Source organism: Perognathus longimembris, chromosome 8 (assembly GCF_023159225.1).
Source record: "Perognathus longimembris pacificus isolate PPM17 chromosome 8, ASM2315922v1, whole genome shotgun sequence".
Classification (NCBI taxonomy): domain Eukaryota; kingdom Metazoa; phylum Chordata; class Mammalia; order Rodentia; family Heteromyidae; genus Perognathus; species Perognathus longimembris.
In genome coordinates this window covers 38,762,347-38,776,668 of record NC_063168.1, presented here as the reverse complement: position 1 = coordinate 38,776,668, position 14,322 = coordinate 38,762,347, and positions in this window count along the sequence as shown.

Genomic DNA, 14,322 nt, shown 5'->3' with positions numbered 1-14,322 from the left:
CTGAGATGAATGTTTTTGGAGATTAAAATAACTTCACCCTGATAAATTGCTCTGAATTTAGAGGAAGCTGAGATTTTCAAGATTTTAGGATGGCTGATGAAAAAAAATCACAATTGTCTCATAAGAGATTCATAGATGCTGTTGACCATACACTGTTCAGTGTGCTTTAAACCTCTGTGTCCTTTAAAGCATGTACCTGCATCAAATATATCCTATAAATGTGGCTCATCTCTAAAAGTTGTTCATAGAGGGATAGGCTAAATATATTCAAAAGGACCCATAGTTTTAATCTCTGGAGTACTGGAGATATGAATCACTGAACTAGCCTGTAATTTCTGGACATGTAGACATTTCTGGACATTTCTGGACCCAAATAATATTTGGGTCTACTGAGTTTGTAAAAGTTAATTATTTTATGAAGGTGCTAAAGGAGAAGCCACTGCTAGTACCAGATCTAGTTGAATCAGTCTCATTATTTTATAGAAACTCTATAAACTCAGCTCATTGTTAAATACTTGTATTATTAGAGAATTGATAAAAAGTGATTGCTGACAACCAATAGCCCATTTATGTACCTTTGTAGGATTAATGCTGATTGAATTATTTATTTTCTTGGCCTGCTTTCATATTGATACTTTAAAAATTCAGCATTCAGTTCATGAGGTTCGAACTCAGGGCCTGGGCACTGTCTTTGAGCTCTTTTAGCTCAAGGATAGTGCTCTACCACTTTGAGCTACAGCTTCACTTCAGGATTTTGAGTGGTTAATTGGAGACAAGCATTTTACAAGGAGTTTCTATCTCAGCTGGCTTTGAACTGCATTCCTTAGATTTCAGCAGGTGTGAGCCACCAGTACCTGGCTGATTCAGTATTTTTGAATAGCTAAATTGACCATTATCCATAAAAGTATTCTCATGATAAACACACATATGGATTTCTGATATATTTTTGCCATGATTGAAACAAGTTCTGGGAAGTGATTCTTACGAATAATCATTTTAGTGCTAAGACTTTTGATTCTGTGTTGTCTTTTATCATGGGACTGGAGTCTATATAAAGTCAAGAGAAAGGACAAATCTAAATTTTAAATGAGCTTTTAACAGATGTTAAGTCTTTCTTTTCTTTAAGACAAAAACATAAAACATCAACCTGGCAGGATAGGGTGTGCCTGTATTCCCAGCTTGGAAGTCTGAGGCAGGAGAATGTAAATTTCAGGCCAATATGGGCAACATAATTAGATCTTGTGTCAAAAATAAAACAAACATATTTTGGCATTGATTACAATGTAACAGTTGTTACACTGTAACAATATACAATTGTAGCAATTATTACAATGTAACTAAATGAGTGTTTGAAATCTTTAAAAGTATATGTATATATATATATAGTAAGCTAATGTACAGAAAAATAATGTATATTTACTTAGCTGATTCCTAAAATGTCCTCCAGGCATGGACCCATGTAACTGACGGCTCATATGTTAGAAGAAGATTTACTGTAATGTGTGGTGGTTGTATTGAAGTCTGAGCCTCAAAGAAAATCGACAAATTTGTATTTATGCAATATTAATTGGCTTCAAGTGTGTCATTGGTGAGTTCTTTGTTTTAGTGACTGCCAGATGTATTATTCCTCAGAACGTATTCAGCAAATCTCTCTTCCTGGATGCCAAGTGGACATGAGAGAACTTTCAGTCATCTGGAGCTTGTAAATTGTTCTGAAATAGTTGGAATTTTATTAGAGGCTTGATTTCATCATAGAGCAAAGAATACCTTGGAAGAATAAAAGTCAAATCAATCAGAAATGATTGGAACCAGTAATTAGAATTTCCTTGGAGAGATAAAGATGTATGATGTAAATCCACTGCCTTGCAAAGAAGATTGCTTTCTAACAAGTTATCAGGGATTACAGTGCAACCTCAGATGCTGACACAGATGGGACGTTCTTCCTTCCCTCTCTCCTTTAAAATAGATTTTGCAGAATCTTCATTTGGCTCATCAAGTTTGGTGGGGTTTTATGCTGATTATATTATACTACAGCATGAAATTAGAAATAAAACCCTTTGCAAATCAGTACTTTTATTGCAATATGCAATTTAAAGAACTGTACCATCACTCTTCTACTTTTGCCAGTTTGGAACCTTTCCATAATATTTTGTTGATTTTTAGAATTCTTGCTGTTTTGTTGTCTGACTTTATTTATACCTTATTTGCATTATTTTTACCTCCACTTTGTGGATTCTTATTACAATAAAGTGAATATTTAATCTTATATATAAGTAACTAAATGAGATTTTGTAATATTTGAAAAATTCTAAACTAATTTTAGAAATCTGTTGTTCAAATAGTTATAAAGATTTTGCGTACGTTAACATCTATCATTTTGAAAAGCGTGTAATAGCATTAGTAAGATAGATTTATAGTTTTGTTCCTTGAGTATGTTATATAGGATACCAATGGACCTCTTGAGACCAAAGCCTAAAAATGGACATTATTATTTTCTCTTTGCTTTTTCAGGGATTTTAAAACATAAATTATTTTGATAAACTAGTTCTAACTTCTTTCTCACAGCAGAATGTGGAAAAGCCAAACAAAACCCTTTCTACTTAGAATTTATAGTATGCTGCTGATAGATAAAATATAAGGAATGACATATCTGACTTTTGTTGTTGATTAAATAGAGAAAATATGGAAACTCTAGTCAAGGTAAGAGGTTAAAAGTTTATATATCCACAGGAGAGAGAGATTGCTTGGATTTAGGTGATTTTTTTCTTGTTCTTCAAGACTGCTTTTCAAGCAAATGTTTCTTTTAAAAAATATTTTTAATTACCTTTAAGTAATGGTACAAAGGGTTTCAACAAAATTGGTTTATAATTACAATGTATCTTGTTAAGGTCATCCCTTTCATCATTCTTTCCCATCCCTCTTTTATTCAACCCCTGACCTCAATTTTCCTAGTTTCATAGGATATACATTGAATATCGTGACTTCATTCTCCTCTCCTTCCTTTCTTCATTCATCTATCACCCTCCACTTGACCTCTCCCCACCCTTTAAATGCCAGTAACTCCCTACATTCTGTCTTCCTTTTCCAAAGTGTTTAGTGAAATTCATTATGCATTACATATGTAAGTACATATGTAATATACTTAGAGCCTCTTTATGTTCCCCCTTCCCTCAGTATCCTTTCCTTTCCTCTTTCTCTCTCTTGTTGAAACCACTCTTTCCTGAAATAGTCTTACTTTTGCCTCAAGTCTTATTATCATTGCCATCATTTTATGAGTGAAAACATGGGCTATTTGGCTTTGGGGGCTTATATAGCTCCTAGAATTCTAAGAAATAAATTTCCTTTCTTTATAAATTACACAGTCTTGGGCATACTACTATAAGCAACAGAAAACTAAAGTATTCTTAATCTTACACTGTTAGATAATAAGTTTAAGTATCTGGAAGTCAGATGAATAGTTTTTTCCTCTTCAGTGTGTTGTCTGAGCTTCAGTGGAGATGAGGGTGTATGTAATCTCACACCAAATTATACTTTCATCTGTAATGTTAATCCATTGGTTATAAGTAAAGACAGAGGGTATTTCTGAACCTTTTTTGTAAAGTGAAGACCTTTTTTTTTTTTTTTTGGCCAGTCCTGGGGACTGGACTCAGGGCCTGAGCACTGTCCCTGGCTTCTTCTTGCTCAAGGCTAGCACTCTGCCACTTGAGCCACAGTGCCCCTTCTGGCCATTTTCTGTATATGTGGTGCTGGGGAATCGAACCCAGGGCCTCATGTATATGAGGCAGGCACTCTTGCCACTAGGCCATATACCCAGCCCCAAGAACTTTTGAATCTTTGTTAGTCCTGGACTTTATTTTGGATTTTCTGTAAAAAAAAAACAACATTATATTCTTGCTATGCGTGCTGCCTGTTTTTGGCTGTGATTAATCACTAGTATCTTTCCCCTGTTCACCATTGCCATCTCCATACCATCTAGCGTTCCTTCCTTTTACCTTTTTTTTTTGTCCTTCATTGGTTTTTCTACTTCGCTGCTGAGGAAAGTTAGATTTCTTAAACCAATATTAAATGCATGGGATAGGTAGCCACTGAGGCACAGAGATAAAGGAGCCTTTGGCCCCTTGGTTCCTACTCCTTTCTCTCAACATCTCTGAAAATGAAGTCGACCAAGTTACAAACTATTTTAAATGAAGTTTGACATTTCTTGGCTTTTTGTAATCCACCCCGATGATCATTTTCCAGAACCTTATATTCCCATATTCTCATATCTATCAAAGGCTCTACAGCACTGAATCTTAAGTGTACTTAAATCTCAAATCTTTTATTTATTATTATTTTTTTTGTCTCAAGGCCAGCACTTTTATCATTTGAGCCACAGCTCCACTTCAGTATTTTTGGTGTTTAATCAGAGGTAGCAGTCTCACAACTTTCCTACCTGGGCTGGCCTTGAACTCCAATCCTCAGATTTCAGCCTCCCGAGTAGCTAGGATTATAGGCACAAACCACTAGCACCTGGAAAATATTAAATCTTAATGTACTTTTTATGATTATGTTTCAGAGCAAAAGACTAATCCCACCTGTCTATCTCATAGAAACTTACCTGAAATATATTGAATGCATCAGATAGTCAGAAGAAGCAGCATACACAAAACATATAAGACACTAATGCATCCAATTTTCATTTATTTAGAGAACTCACTACCACTTCGACTTAAAAAAATATAGATGGAAAGAAGGGCAGATGGTTAAAGATCCAGGAATTATTGATGCTGTGGATCCTAAAAAGTGACTGGGAATTGTTGTGTGGTTAATGAATACTGGGAAAGATTTTCGGAAGGAGATTGGTGACTCAGACTTTAATGTTATAAATATGACATTGATGATAGAAGGGGTAGTGGGTGAATTTTTAATAGGAGGTATGAGGTTTCAGGCTGTTGGGAGCCTGTTTGAATGTTGTAGGTTATGGATGGAGAAAACAAGGTAGAGCCAAAGTGTGTTCAGAAAGCAGGATATTGGTACATGGCAATAGTGGGAAGAAGAAAGCTCTTGAGTTTGCTTCTTGGACATCAGATGGGTGGTTGTGTAATAGCTATTAGTAGAGGAAGAAACAAATGACAAAGAATAAGTGCTGAGGGGGCAGAACAGGAGAGAGAGGACTTTTTTATTCTCCCAAATGGAAATGGATCATTGCCTATTTTTCTTTCCAGATACATAATACACATTTGACACATAGTTGTGTAGGCCTGGGGAGTAGTTTATAGTAACAGAGTGAAGAGGCATATTATTGGGGTAAGAGTCAAGAGTGATTTAGCTTGTTTATTAGTTTACTGAGTCTTTCTCAGTAATAAATAATAAACTGTCAAACTTTTGTTTTACAATTGACTGAGTTCACAAAGAAGAGGCTGTTATTTCTGTATCAATGCTTGTCATGGCAGACATTCTAAACAAAGTGTGTTGGGTGAATCACTGAATGAATAGTTAGGTTTGTCTTGGAAGCTGTGGTTTAGTTTCAGAATCTCACAGAACACCCACCATGAGAATATTGTCAAAGAAGACTGTTCTCTCTCCAATCCCCTTGTCAACAGTGATTAGCTTCAATAAATATGCAGCAGTTTTCTTTTGTGTGTCAATTTTGCTTATATTTGGTTTTCCCAGTGATCATTTTCCCCTAGCTTATTATTATTATTACTACTGCCAATTAGATTTTCTTCCCTATCTTTTTTCCCCCCTTCTTCTCTCCCTTATTTCTTCCCTCTCTCCCTCTCTTCCAGCCTTTTTCCTCCCCTCTTGGCAGTAGTAGGGTTTGAAGTCAGACTCTTGTGCTTGCTAGGCAGACACTCACCACTTAAGCACATATCCCTTGATCTTTTTTGACTTTAGTTAATTTTCACAAAGCCTCTTATTTTTTGCTTACAGATGGTGTTAGACCACCATCTTCTTGTGCTTCTCATATACACAAATACACATCACCATTCCCATCTTGGTTTAAATGGGGGTCTCACCCTTTTTGCACAGACTGGCCTTGAATCTTGATCCTTCTATTCTCACCTCCCAAGTAGCAGGAATTACAGATGTGAACCAGTGTGCTAGGCACCATTTAGATTTCTTCAGGTGAACTTTTATAAATATGTCTTATTATTTTGAGTCCCTATTTTATTTGGTGAGATTTTAAAACATATGGTACCTTTAAGATTCACTCAAACCCAAAAGTTCTAAAGTCAACTGGCATTTCTAATATTAATTGTACTTCTATTAAGAATTAGACTAGCCTCTGACTTATGGAAATAACATTTAAATGAGAAAGTTCTTAGTCATATATTTGAAACTGATTGAGTGTTCCTAAATTACAAAATATTAAAGCCCATTACTATATGATCTTTAAGCAGCTCATTAAGTCAGTAAATTCTGTGAGAAATAGAATTTGATAACCAAATTATTTATGAGCAATAGTGCAGACTAAATTGTTGATTTTATTACTATTCAGAGATACTAGTGCTTAATTTGATGATTGGATTTAATTAGGCAGTTGCTGTATTATATTTGAAATTATTCAATACATTTTGGTTGTTGTAATTGAACTTTATAAATAGAAAGTAAAATTTTTCCAAATGTGTATGTACACTCATCTCAACAATTTATATTATTTATTTAATATTAACAATTAATACATACATAGTATACACTCTCAAGGACAATGTAAATATTCTAATACATATAATGTGTAACAATCATATTGGGGTAATTGCCTTATCTTTTATCTCAAACATTTATCATTTCTTTGGGTTGGGAATATGTAAAGGCCTCTCTACTAGCCATTTTGAGTGTTACTTGTTTTAAAAATTGCTCATTTCATTCAATAAAAATGTTAATGGTCCCTCAGTTTTTCTACAAATAATTGTAGAATACATACTATGTAGTGAGCACTGGGTTTATCACCTTGGCTTTAAGAACATTATATTCAGGAGGGAGGTTCAAATATCAACCTTAACAGGAAGTTATGATATGATATATCTGACAAGCAACTAGTAATGACAAGAAGAGGCAACTAATAATATTGGAATGTCAAAGAACACTTGCTTCCCAGAGGAGGGAGGGTTAATGCCAGTCCTGGAGTATAAATTATCCAGGACAATGGAGAAAATAGCTTCACAAAGACTCAGAGAGCCTTCAGTGCAGCTATGTTACTATGAATAAAGATCTAGGAAGAAAGAGGATTAAGCCTGCAGTAATAAACTGGGGTTGGATTACAAAGACCCTTGTTTGTCTAGCAGGCCACCTATGCAGCATGACGCTTAATGGGCTTTGAGTAGAAACAAAAGTATATTTAGAGCCAGGCACCAGTGTCTCATACCTTTTAATTCTAGCTCTTCAGGAGGCTGAGATCTGAGGGTCACAGTGCAAAACCAGCCCAGGTAGAAAAGTCCCCAAGAGACTCTTCAATTAACCACTCAAAAACCAGGAATGGTGCTGTGGCTCAGTGGTAGAGCACTACCCTTGAGCAAAAGAGTTCAGGGACAGCACCCAGGTCCTGAGTTCAAACATAACAAGTGACATAAAAAAAATTTACAAAAGAAAGAAAAGTATATTTATCTTATTATTTTGGAAACAAGGTCTTATTGTGTATCCCTGTCTGGTCTTGAACATAATATGAAACTCAGGCTGGCCATAAACTTGAGATCTTACTAGCTCCACTTCCTGAGTGCTAGGGTTGCAGGTGTGTACTATCGCAAAGGTAACTTTTGACCTTAAAGAGTTGTATAGAGAAGAAGATGGAAAGCAGACAGCTGTGGGATGAAGAGTAAATAAAAATGATGGAATATAACCGTGATTTTTAAGATATGATTTGTTTTATGAAATAAAAGTTTATATGTCATGACAGAAAATTATATGGAATTGTAAGCTTACTATAATAATAAATGAAGTTTATCATCATGTAGGATATAGTTTGTCTTCATTTCTTGTCATGTATTAATTTCAATTTTCTAACTGCAAAAGAATGGAGAGTGCTACTCTGGAGTAACTATGCATAAGGTGTATTGTTTGCTGCAGAATATGCTAATTTTTAACACAGATTTTGTTTTCCTAGAATATTATGAAGAAAACAATTATACTAGGACATACAAATGTTTCTTCCATAAAAGAGTGCCTTCTTATGACCTTACACTAGGAATTATGGTGCAAATGTACATGAAGTATGATATGTTCCTAAAAAACTCTGACTCATAGTGACTATCAAAAGAATTTACAAGATTATACTTACTACTGTAAGCAAAACAAGTAACAGAAAATGAATGGTTTAAATGGATTCCTAATCATAAGAATTATTGACATTATAACAAATACTGGCTGTAGGATTTCTTTGGCTCATCTAGAGATGAAATTTATTTAATTGATGTATGTTTTGCAAATGTTATGATAATATTATTATCAGCAAAGCATCCAATTTCTATTATGAATACTATATAGCTTACTTTTCAATACAAATTATCTTTTCAAACAATAAATATTAACAAGAAATATGGACCTTGTTTCTGGGGTTAAAACTGCTACCATTGCATGAATGGCACTTCAAGATTCCTTCTTTGTGCAATCTTCTTACCTAATTTTATATTTTGAATTTCTAAGACTCTGTTCTTAATTTTTTTTTTTTGACAGTTCTGGGGCTTAGACTCAGGGCTTGAGCAATGTCCCCGGCTTCTTTTTGCTCAAGGCTAGCACTCTGCCACTTGAGCCATAGTGCCACCTCTGGCCTTTTCTATATATGTGGTGCTGAGGAACTGAACCCAGGGCTTCATGTATATGAGGCAAGCACTCTTGCCACTAGGCCATATCCCCAGCCTCTTAAATTTGTTCTTATAGTAGCATTTAAAACACACACACACACACACACACACACACACACACACACACACACACACTGACCTCTGAATTGCATAAATTTGAAACATAAAATTTGGGGGCCATCTGTGATTTCTCTATAACAGATAATCCTTTAAAAATACCAATATAATTATTTAAGTCTTCAGCTTTGTATTTTATAAAGAAAACAAAAGCAAACTACTGAAGGTACACTTAAATTTTAAACAAGTACCAATTAGTAGAAAACATTCTTTAAAACCACCAAATTAAGAAATTGGTAATCTGTTACTTTATCATCATGTTGCTTTGTTTTCTAGTAATTGTGTGTGTGTGTGTGTGTGTGTGTGTGTGTGTGTGTGTGTGTGTGTGCCAGTACTTGGGCTTGAAGGCCAGGGCCTTACCTTTTTTTGCACAAACAAGCATTCTCGAGTCATACCTTCACTTCTCGCTTTTTGGTGCTTACTTGGAGATAAGAGTCTCATGGACTTTATTGCTTAGGCTGGTTTTGAACCTTGATCTCAGGTCACAGCCACCAGAGTAGCTAGGATTACAGGTGTGAGCCATCAATGACCACAGTTTCTTAGTAAATTTTAAGTTTTACTGTGAGCTAGGCTTCTGTTAAGCATGACAATGCTTTTCAGGAAGATGTGTTAGATAGATGAGTAAGCGCAGGCCTGCAGTCTGAGACAGATCTGGGCCTGCCAACCTTACATTGAAACTTTCCTTTGTGTTATTTCAGTGGTGGACACACACTGTTAAAGTAGTCAAGGTTGGCTGTTGGATTCCTGAACAAACTTAACTCTTCACAGAGAAATGGATGTGAATTCAAATCCATTGGCCATAGGAAACTGAGGCCACAGTTGGCTCAGAACACAGACATGTCTGCATAGGAAAAATGAAGCTAAGTCTATGGTTTTTTGAGACTGAGTCTGTCTTTAGTGTTACTAGAATATATGACAGTATATTTTAGATTTTGCCATGTTTTAGATAATGGCTTTACTACCTAAGGAATTTCATTGTTTTACACCCCAAAAGAGTACCAAACTATTTTGAAAAAAACTCAACAGTTTCCACTCCCGCCAGTTGACAATCAGAATCTTGTTATTTTATCTGGCTGAATATCAGATGAATATCAGGAAACATTTTTTAAAGAAAAGGTAAAGCTAAACAATTTGTCATAGCGAGAATCTGGAACCAACCCAGATGCCCCTCCATAGATGAATGGATCAGGAAAATGTGGTACACATACACAATGGAATTTTATGCCTCTATCAGAAAGAATGACATTGTTCCATTTGTAAGGAAATGGAAGGACTTGGAAAAAGTTATACTAAGTGAAGTGAGCCAGACCCAAAGAAACATGGACTCTATGGTCTCCCTTATTGGGAATAATTAGTACAGGTTTAGGCAAGCCATAGCAGAGCATCACAAGGCCCAATATATACCCTTATGAACACATAAGATGATGCTAAGTGAAATGAACTCCATGTTGTGGAAACAATTGTTATATCACAGTTGTAACTACTTTCAACATCCTATGTGTATGTGTAGTTTCTATTATTGATGATGTTCTTGTATCACCTTCCTATGGTTGTATCTACACTATCTCTGTAATCTTATCTGAGTATATTGGAAACCGTGTTTACTGGTATTGGAAGTAGGAAATTCAAAGGGAATACCAAATTTGAGAGACACAGGGTAAAAAAGGAGAAATAACTACAAAAGCAATACTTGCAAAACTGTTTGGTGTAAGTGAACTGAACACCTGGAGGGGGGAGGGAAAGAGGGGGAGGGAGGGGGGCATGAGGGACAAGGTAACAAACAGTACAAGAAATGTATCCAATGCCTAACGTATGAAACTGTAACCTCTCTGTACATCAGTTTGATAATAAAAATTTGAAAAAAAAAAAGAAAAGGTAAAGCTAAGCACTGATAAAGAGGAAAGAAATGGATGCCCTCCACTTTACTTTTACTTAATATGATACAAATACCTATTGTCATACCAATAGACTAAGATTTATTTTGACATTTAAATATTGAGTGTGCCTAGGGCTTGAGATCTTGAGATAGAGAGAGCTAGCCCGAATTAGCAACCTCATTTCTTCATTCTCAAAATTTTTTTGGCAGTACTATGGTTTGAATCAGGGTTTTTGTACTTGCTAAGCAAGTACTCTACCACTTGATCTATGCCTCCAGCCCTTTTTGTCAAACACTGTTTTTCAGATAGGGTCTCATGCTTTTTTCCTGGAACCTTGGACATTGATCTTACTACTCCTGTCTTCCATGTAGTTGGGGTTGCTGGTGTGTAACCACTATAACCTGGCTTGTTTTTTCGATAGGGTTTCACTAACTTTTTGCTGGGACTGTTGTTAAACATCAATCCCTTTACTTTCTGTCTCAGAAGTGGCAGGGATTACAGGAATGAGCACAATGCCCAGCATCATTTATTCTCTCTTTTTTTTTTTTTGACCAGTCCTGGGCCTTGGACTCAGGGCCTGAGCACCATCCCTGGCTTCTTCCCGCTCAAGGCTAGCACTCTGCCACCTGAGCCACAGCGCTCCTTCTGGCCCTTTTTCCATATATGTGGTGCTGGGGAATCGAACCAAGAGCTTCATGTGTAGGAGGCAAGCACTCTTGCCACTAGGCCATATTCCCAGCCCCATCATTTATTTTTATAGACATTCACGAGTAGCAAAAAGTCTCTCTCTCTCTCTCTCTCTCTCTCTCTCTCTCTCTCTCTCTCTCTCTCTCTCTCTGAGCAACTAGCAAAGCATTTATGTTACTCAAATGGAATTAAGTTATTCTGCAGAACCAAGAGGATATCTAATTGAATCCTTCTATGGTGATTGTATTTTTAGACTAGTCCCTGGTCTTCAGAATCCTACTAGAAGCTTGGAAAAGGTTTAGTTGTTTATTGCAGGCCTTTTCCAGTCTGTCATTCCCCTCTTCTTTGTTCCCCTCAGCTATGTTTTAGTCTTAAAAAGCACCTGGTACTGTAAGTAAGCACGGTTTATTTCCATATTTCAAATCTGAGTCCTAATTTTGAGAAAAAAAATGTGAAGTCTACATCTTGGGTTAGGTAGAATCTACTTAATTTTAATAGCATCTTTATTTTAAGTACCTTTAGTTTTTTTCCTTACTGTTTTCTGATTAAAATTTTTTTCTTGAGAAGTTTGGTAAGATAGAGACTTGAAACAAGGGGATTTTTTTTTAAAGGGTTCTTGTCATTCTATAATATTATTGTACTATGCTTTTTTTTAGACCTATGCATTTTGTAAATTACCAGAAAAAAGTCTCCTTTTAAAAATTTACCAAAGTTTATAGCTGAAAGAACTACTTCTGAATATTACATTTATCCTAAATAACTGGCAGATTTATCCTTGCAATAACCTTCCAATTCTTGCCTTAACCCTTTGCTTACTAATTTCATCTTATTTAGTCACAAAAGCTTGTTATTACTTTTGGGAAATATGAGATGCTCTCAATTGGAATTTAAATTTCTACAAGCCATCATCTCGATTTGTCAGCTTTGGGGATACTGGCCATGTATACTTAGAATTATTCAATCACCATTCAAATCCTATCTTTAGGAAAGAACAGGCCTCTGAATGAAAGACAGTATGAGTCAAACAGACACAACTAATTGAGTCTTCACCATAAAGAATTGTAAGGAATGTTTGTTACCAAGTTGCAGCATAATTTTTCATTATGTTATAGTAAAACTTTTAACTCAAATGGGAGTGCATTTTGCTGTGAAAACACAAATATATGAGGGGGGAAAACTTATTAGGTGGTACTCATGGGGAGAGTTAACCCATGCTTTAAACATGAGAGAAAGCTTGCTTTTTTAAAAAAAATCCTAGTTCATCAAATTCGAAATGGCATTTAAAATGTCTTGGGACTAGTCAAGTTTGCATTCTAACTCTGGCATGATTTAGTATGTTTAATGAAAACTTACCAGCACTTGTGTGAAAGATTACAGCTGAATAATAGGAATTGCAATTTAAGCCACCTGCATTGCTGAATTTTTCAGTCTCTCATTTTCTTTTCATACATGTATAGTTGTTAAGAAAAGAGGTAAAAGTCAGGAGTGACCTTTCAGTTCTACAGTATTTGTGGGTTCTAGTAGAAGTATCACCTTGGTAGGTTACTCTTTGGATTGAATACTTCTTCTGGAGGCAAGGGGATCATGCAACTGCTGGGAATGCAGTGTAGGTTATAATTCTTAGTCATTGTTTATCTGGGCTAAATTCCAAACAATGAACTAGTGGTGAAAGTCCCTAGGTCCTATTACTAATCTCTATGGCCTCTTAGGTCTCCTTTGTTTTACTTCTCATTACATTATTAACGGTGTATTGTCAGGGGATAATTCAAACTCTCACAGGGGAAGTTTAACAATATATCAACAATTTATAGCTTAATTATGAAGGGTGCTATCATTGGACTCTAGATAACTTTTTCTTTCTTTTTTTTTTTTTTGCCAGTCCTGGGCCTTGGACTCAGGGCCTGAGCACTGTCCCTGGCTTCCTTTTTGCTCAAGGCTAGCACTCTGCCACTTGAGCCACAGCGCCACTTCTGGCCGTTTTCTGTATATGTGGTGCTGGGGAATCGAACCCAGGGCCTCATGAGAGAGGCAAGATCTCTCGCCACTAGGCCATAACCCCAGCCCCACTTTTTCTTAATTTGTTAAATATTTGAGGATTTGTTCCCCTCACACTGACTTTTTAAGTTTTATAACTTTATGGTTCTTTTATATTAAATCCATGGCCACATTTTATTAGGACATTTAAAAATCATTTCACTGATCTCTGCCTTCTCTTATGATTAAATATTCTGTGTTTGGCTCTGCACTTATTGGCCCTTAAACTCTTTTTCTTCTTCTTCTTCTTTTGAATTCTGAGCAGTTTTTTTTTTTAACAGAATGATTTCTTTTTTTTTTTTTTTGCTGAATGGAATATATGTTAGAATTATTTTTTTATTTTTTTTATTTTTTTTCAAATTTTTATTATCAAACTGATTTACAGACTGAGCACTTTATTCTTAAGTCACTATGTGTTCAACCATTTGACATGTACAGATAACAGTAAATTTTAGAAAGGGCACATTCCCACTGTGAAAGAAGACATGTTATATACATAGGAAAAATGCAGCACATGTTAAGAAATATCAGATTTTTGTGCCACTTCAGATGTGACATATTTACAGGAAAAGAGTAAGTTTTAAAATAATTAAATGATTACCATAGTTGTAAGAGGATTGAGATAAATATTGAGAGACTCTGACAATCACAAGAACACTTTTCTATGCTGTTAACTAAGTTATTTTCTAGCCTATTAAGGATAGTCCTATCTAAAATGTTCCAAAATAGAGCTAATATTTTGCCACCATGATATATATCAAATTACCAATTCCAGAATTTGCTAGCATGGGCATACAGTGTGGAAACTGTACCAAAGAAAAACATCA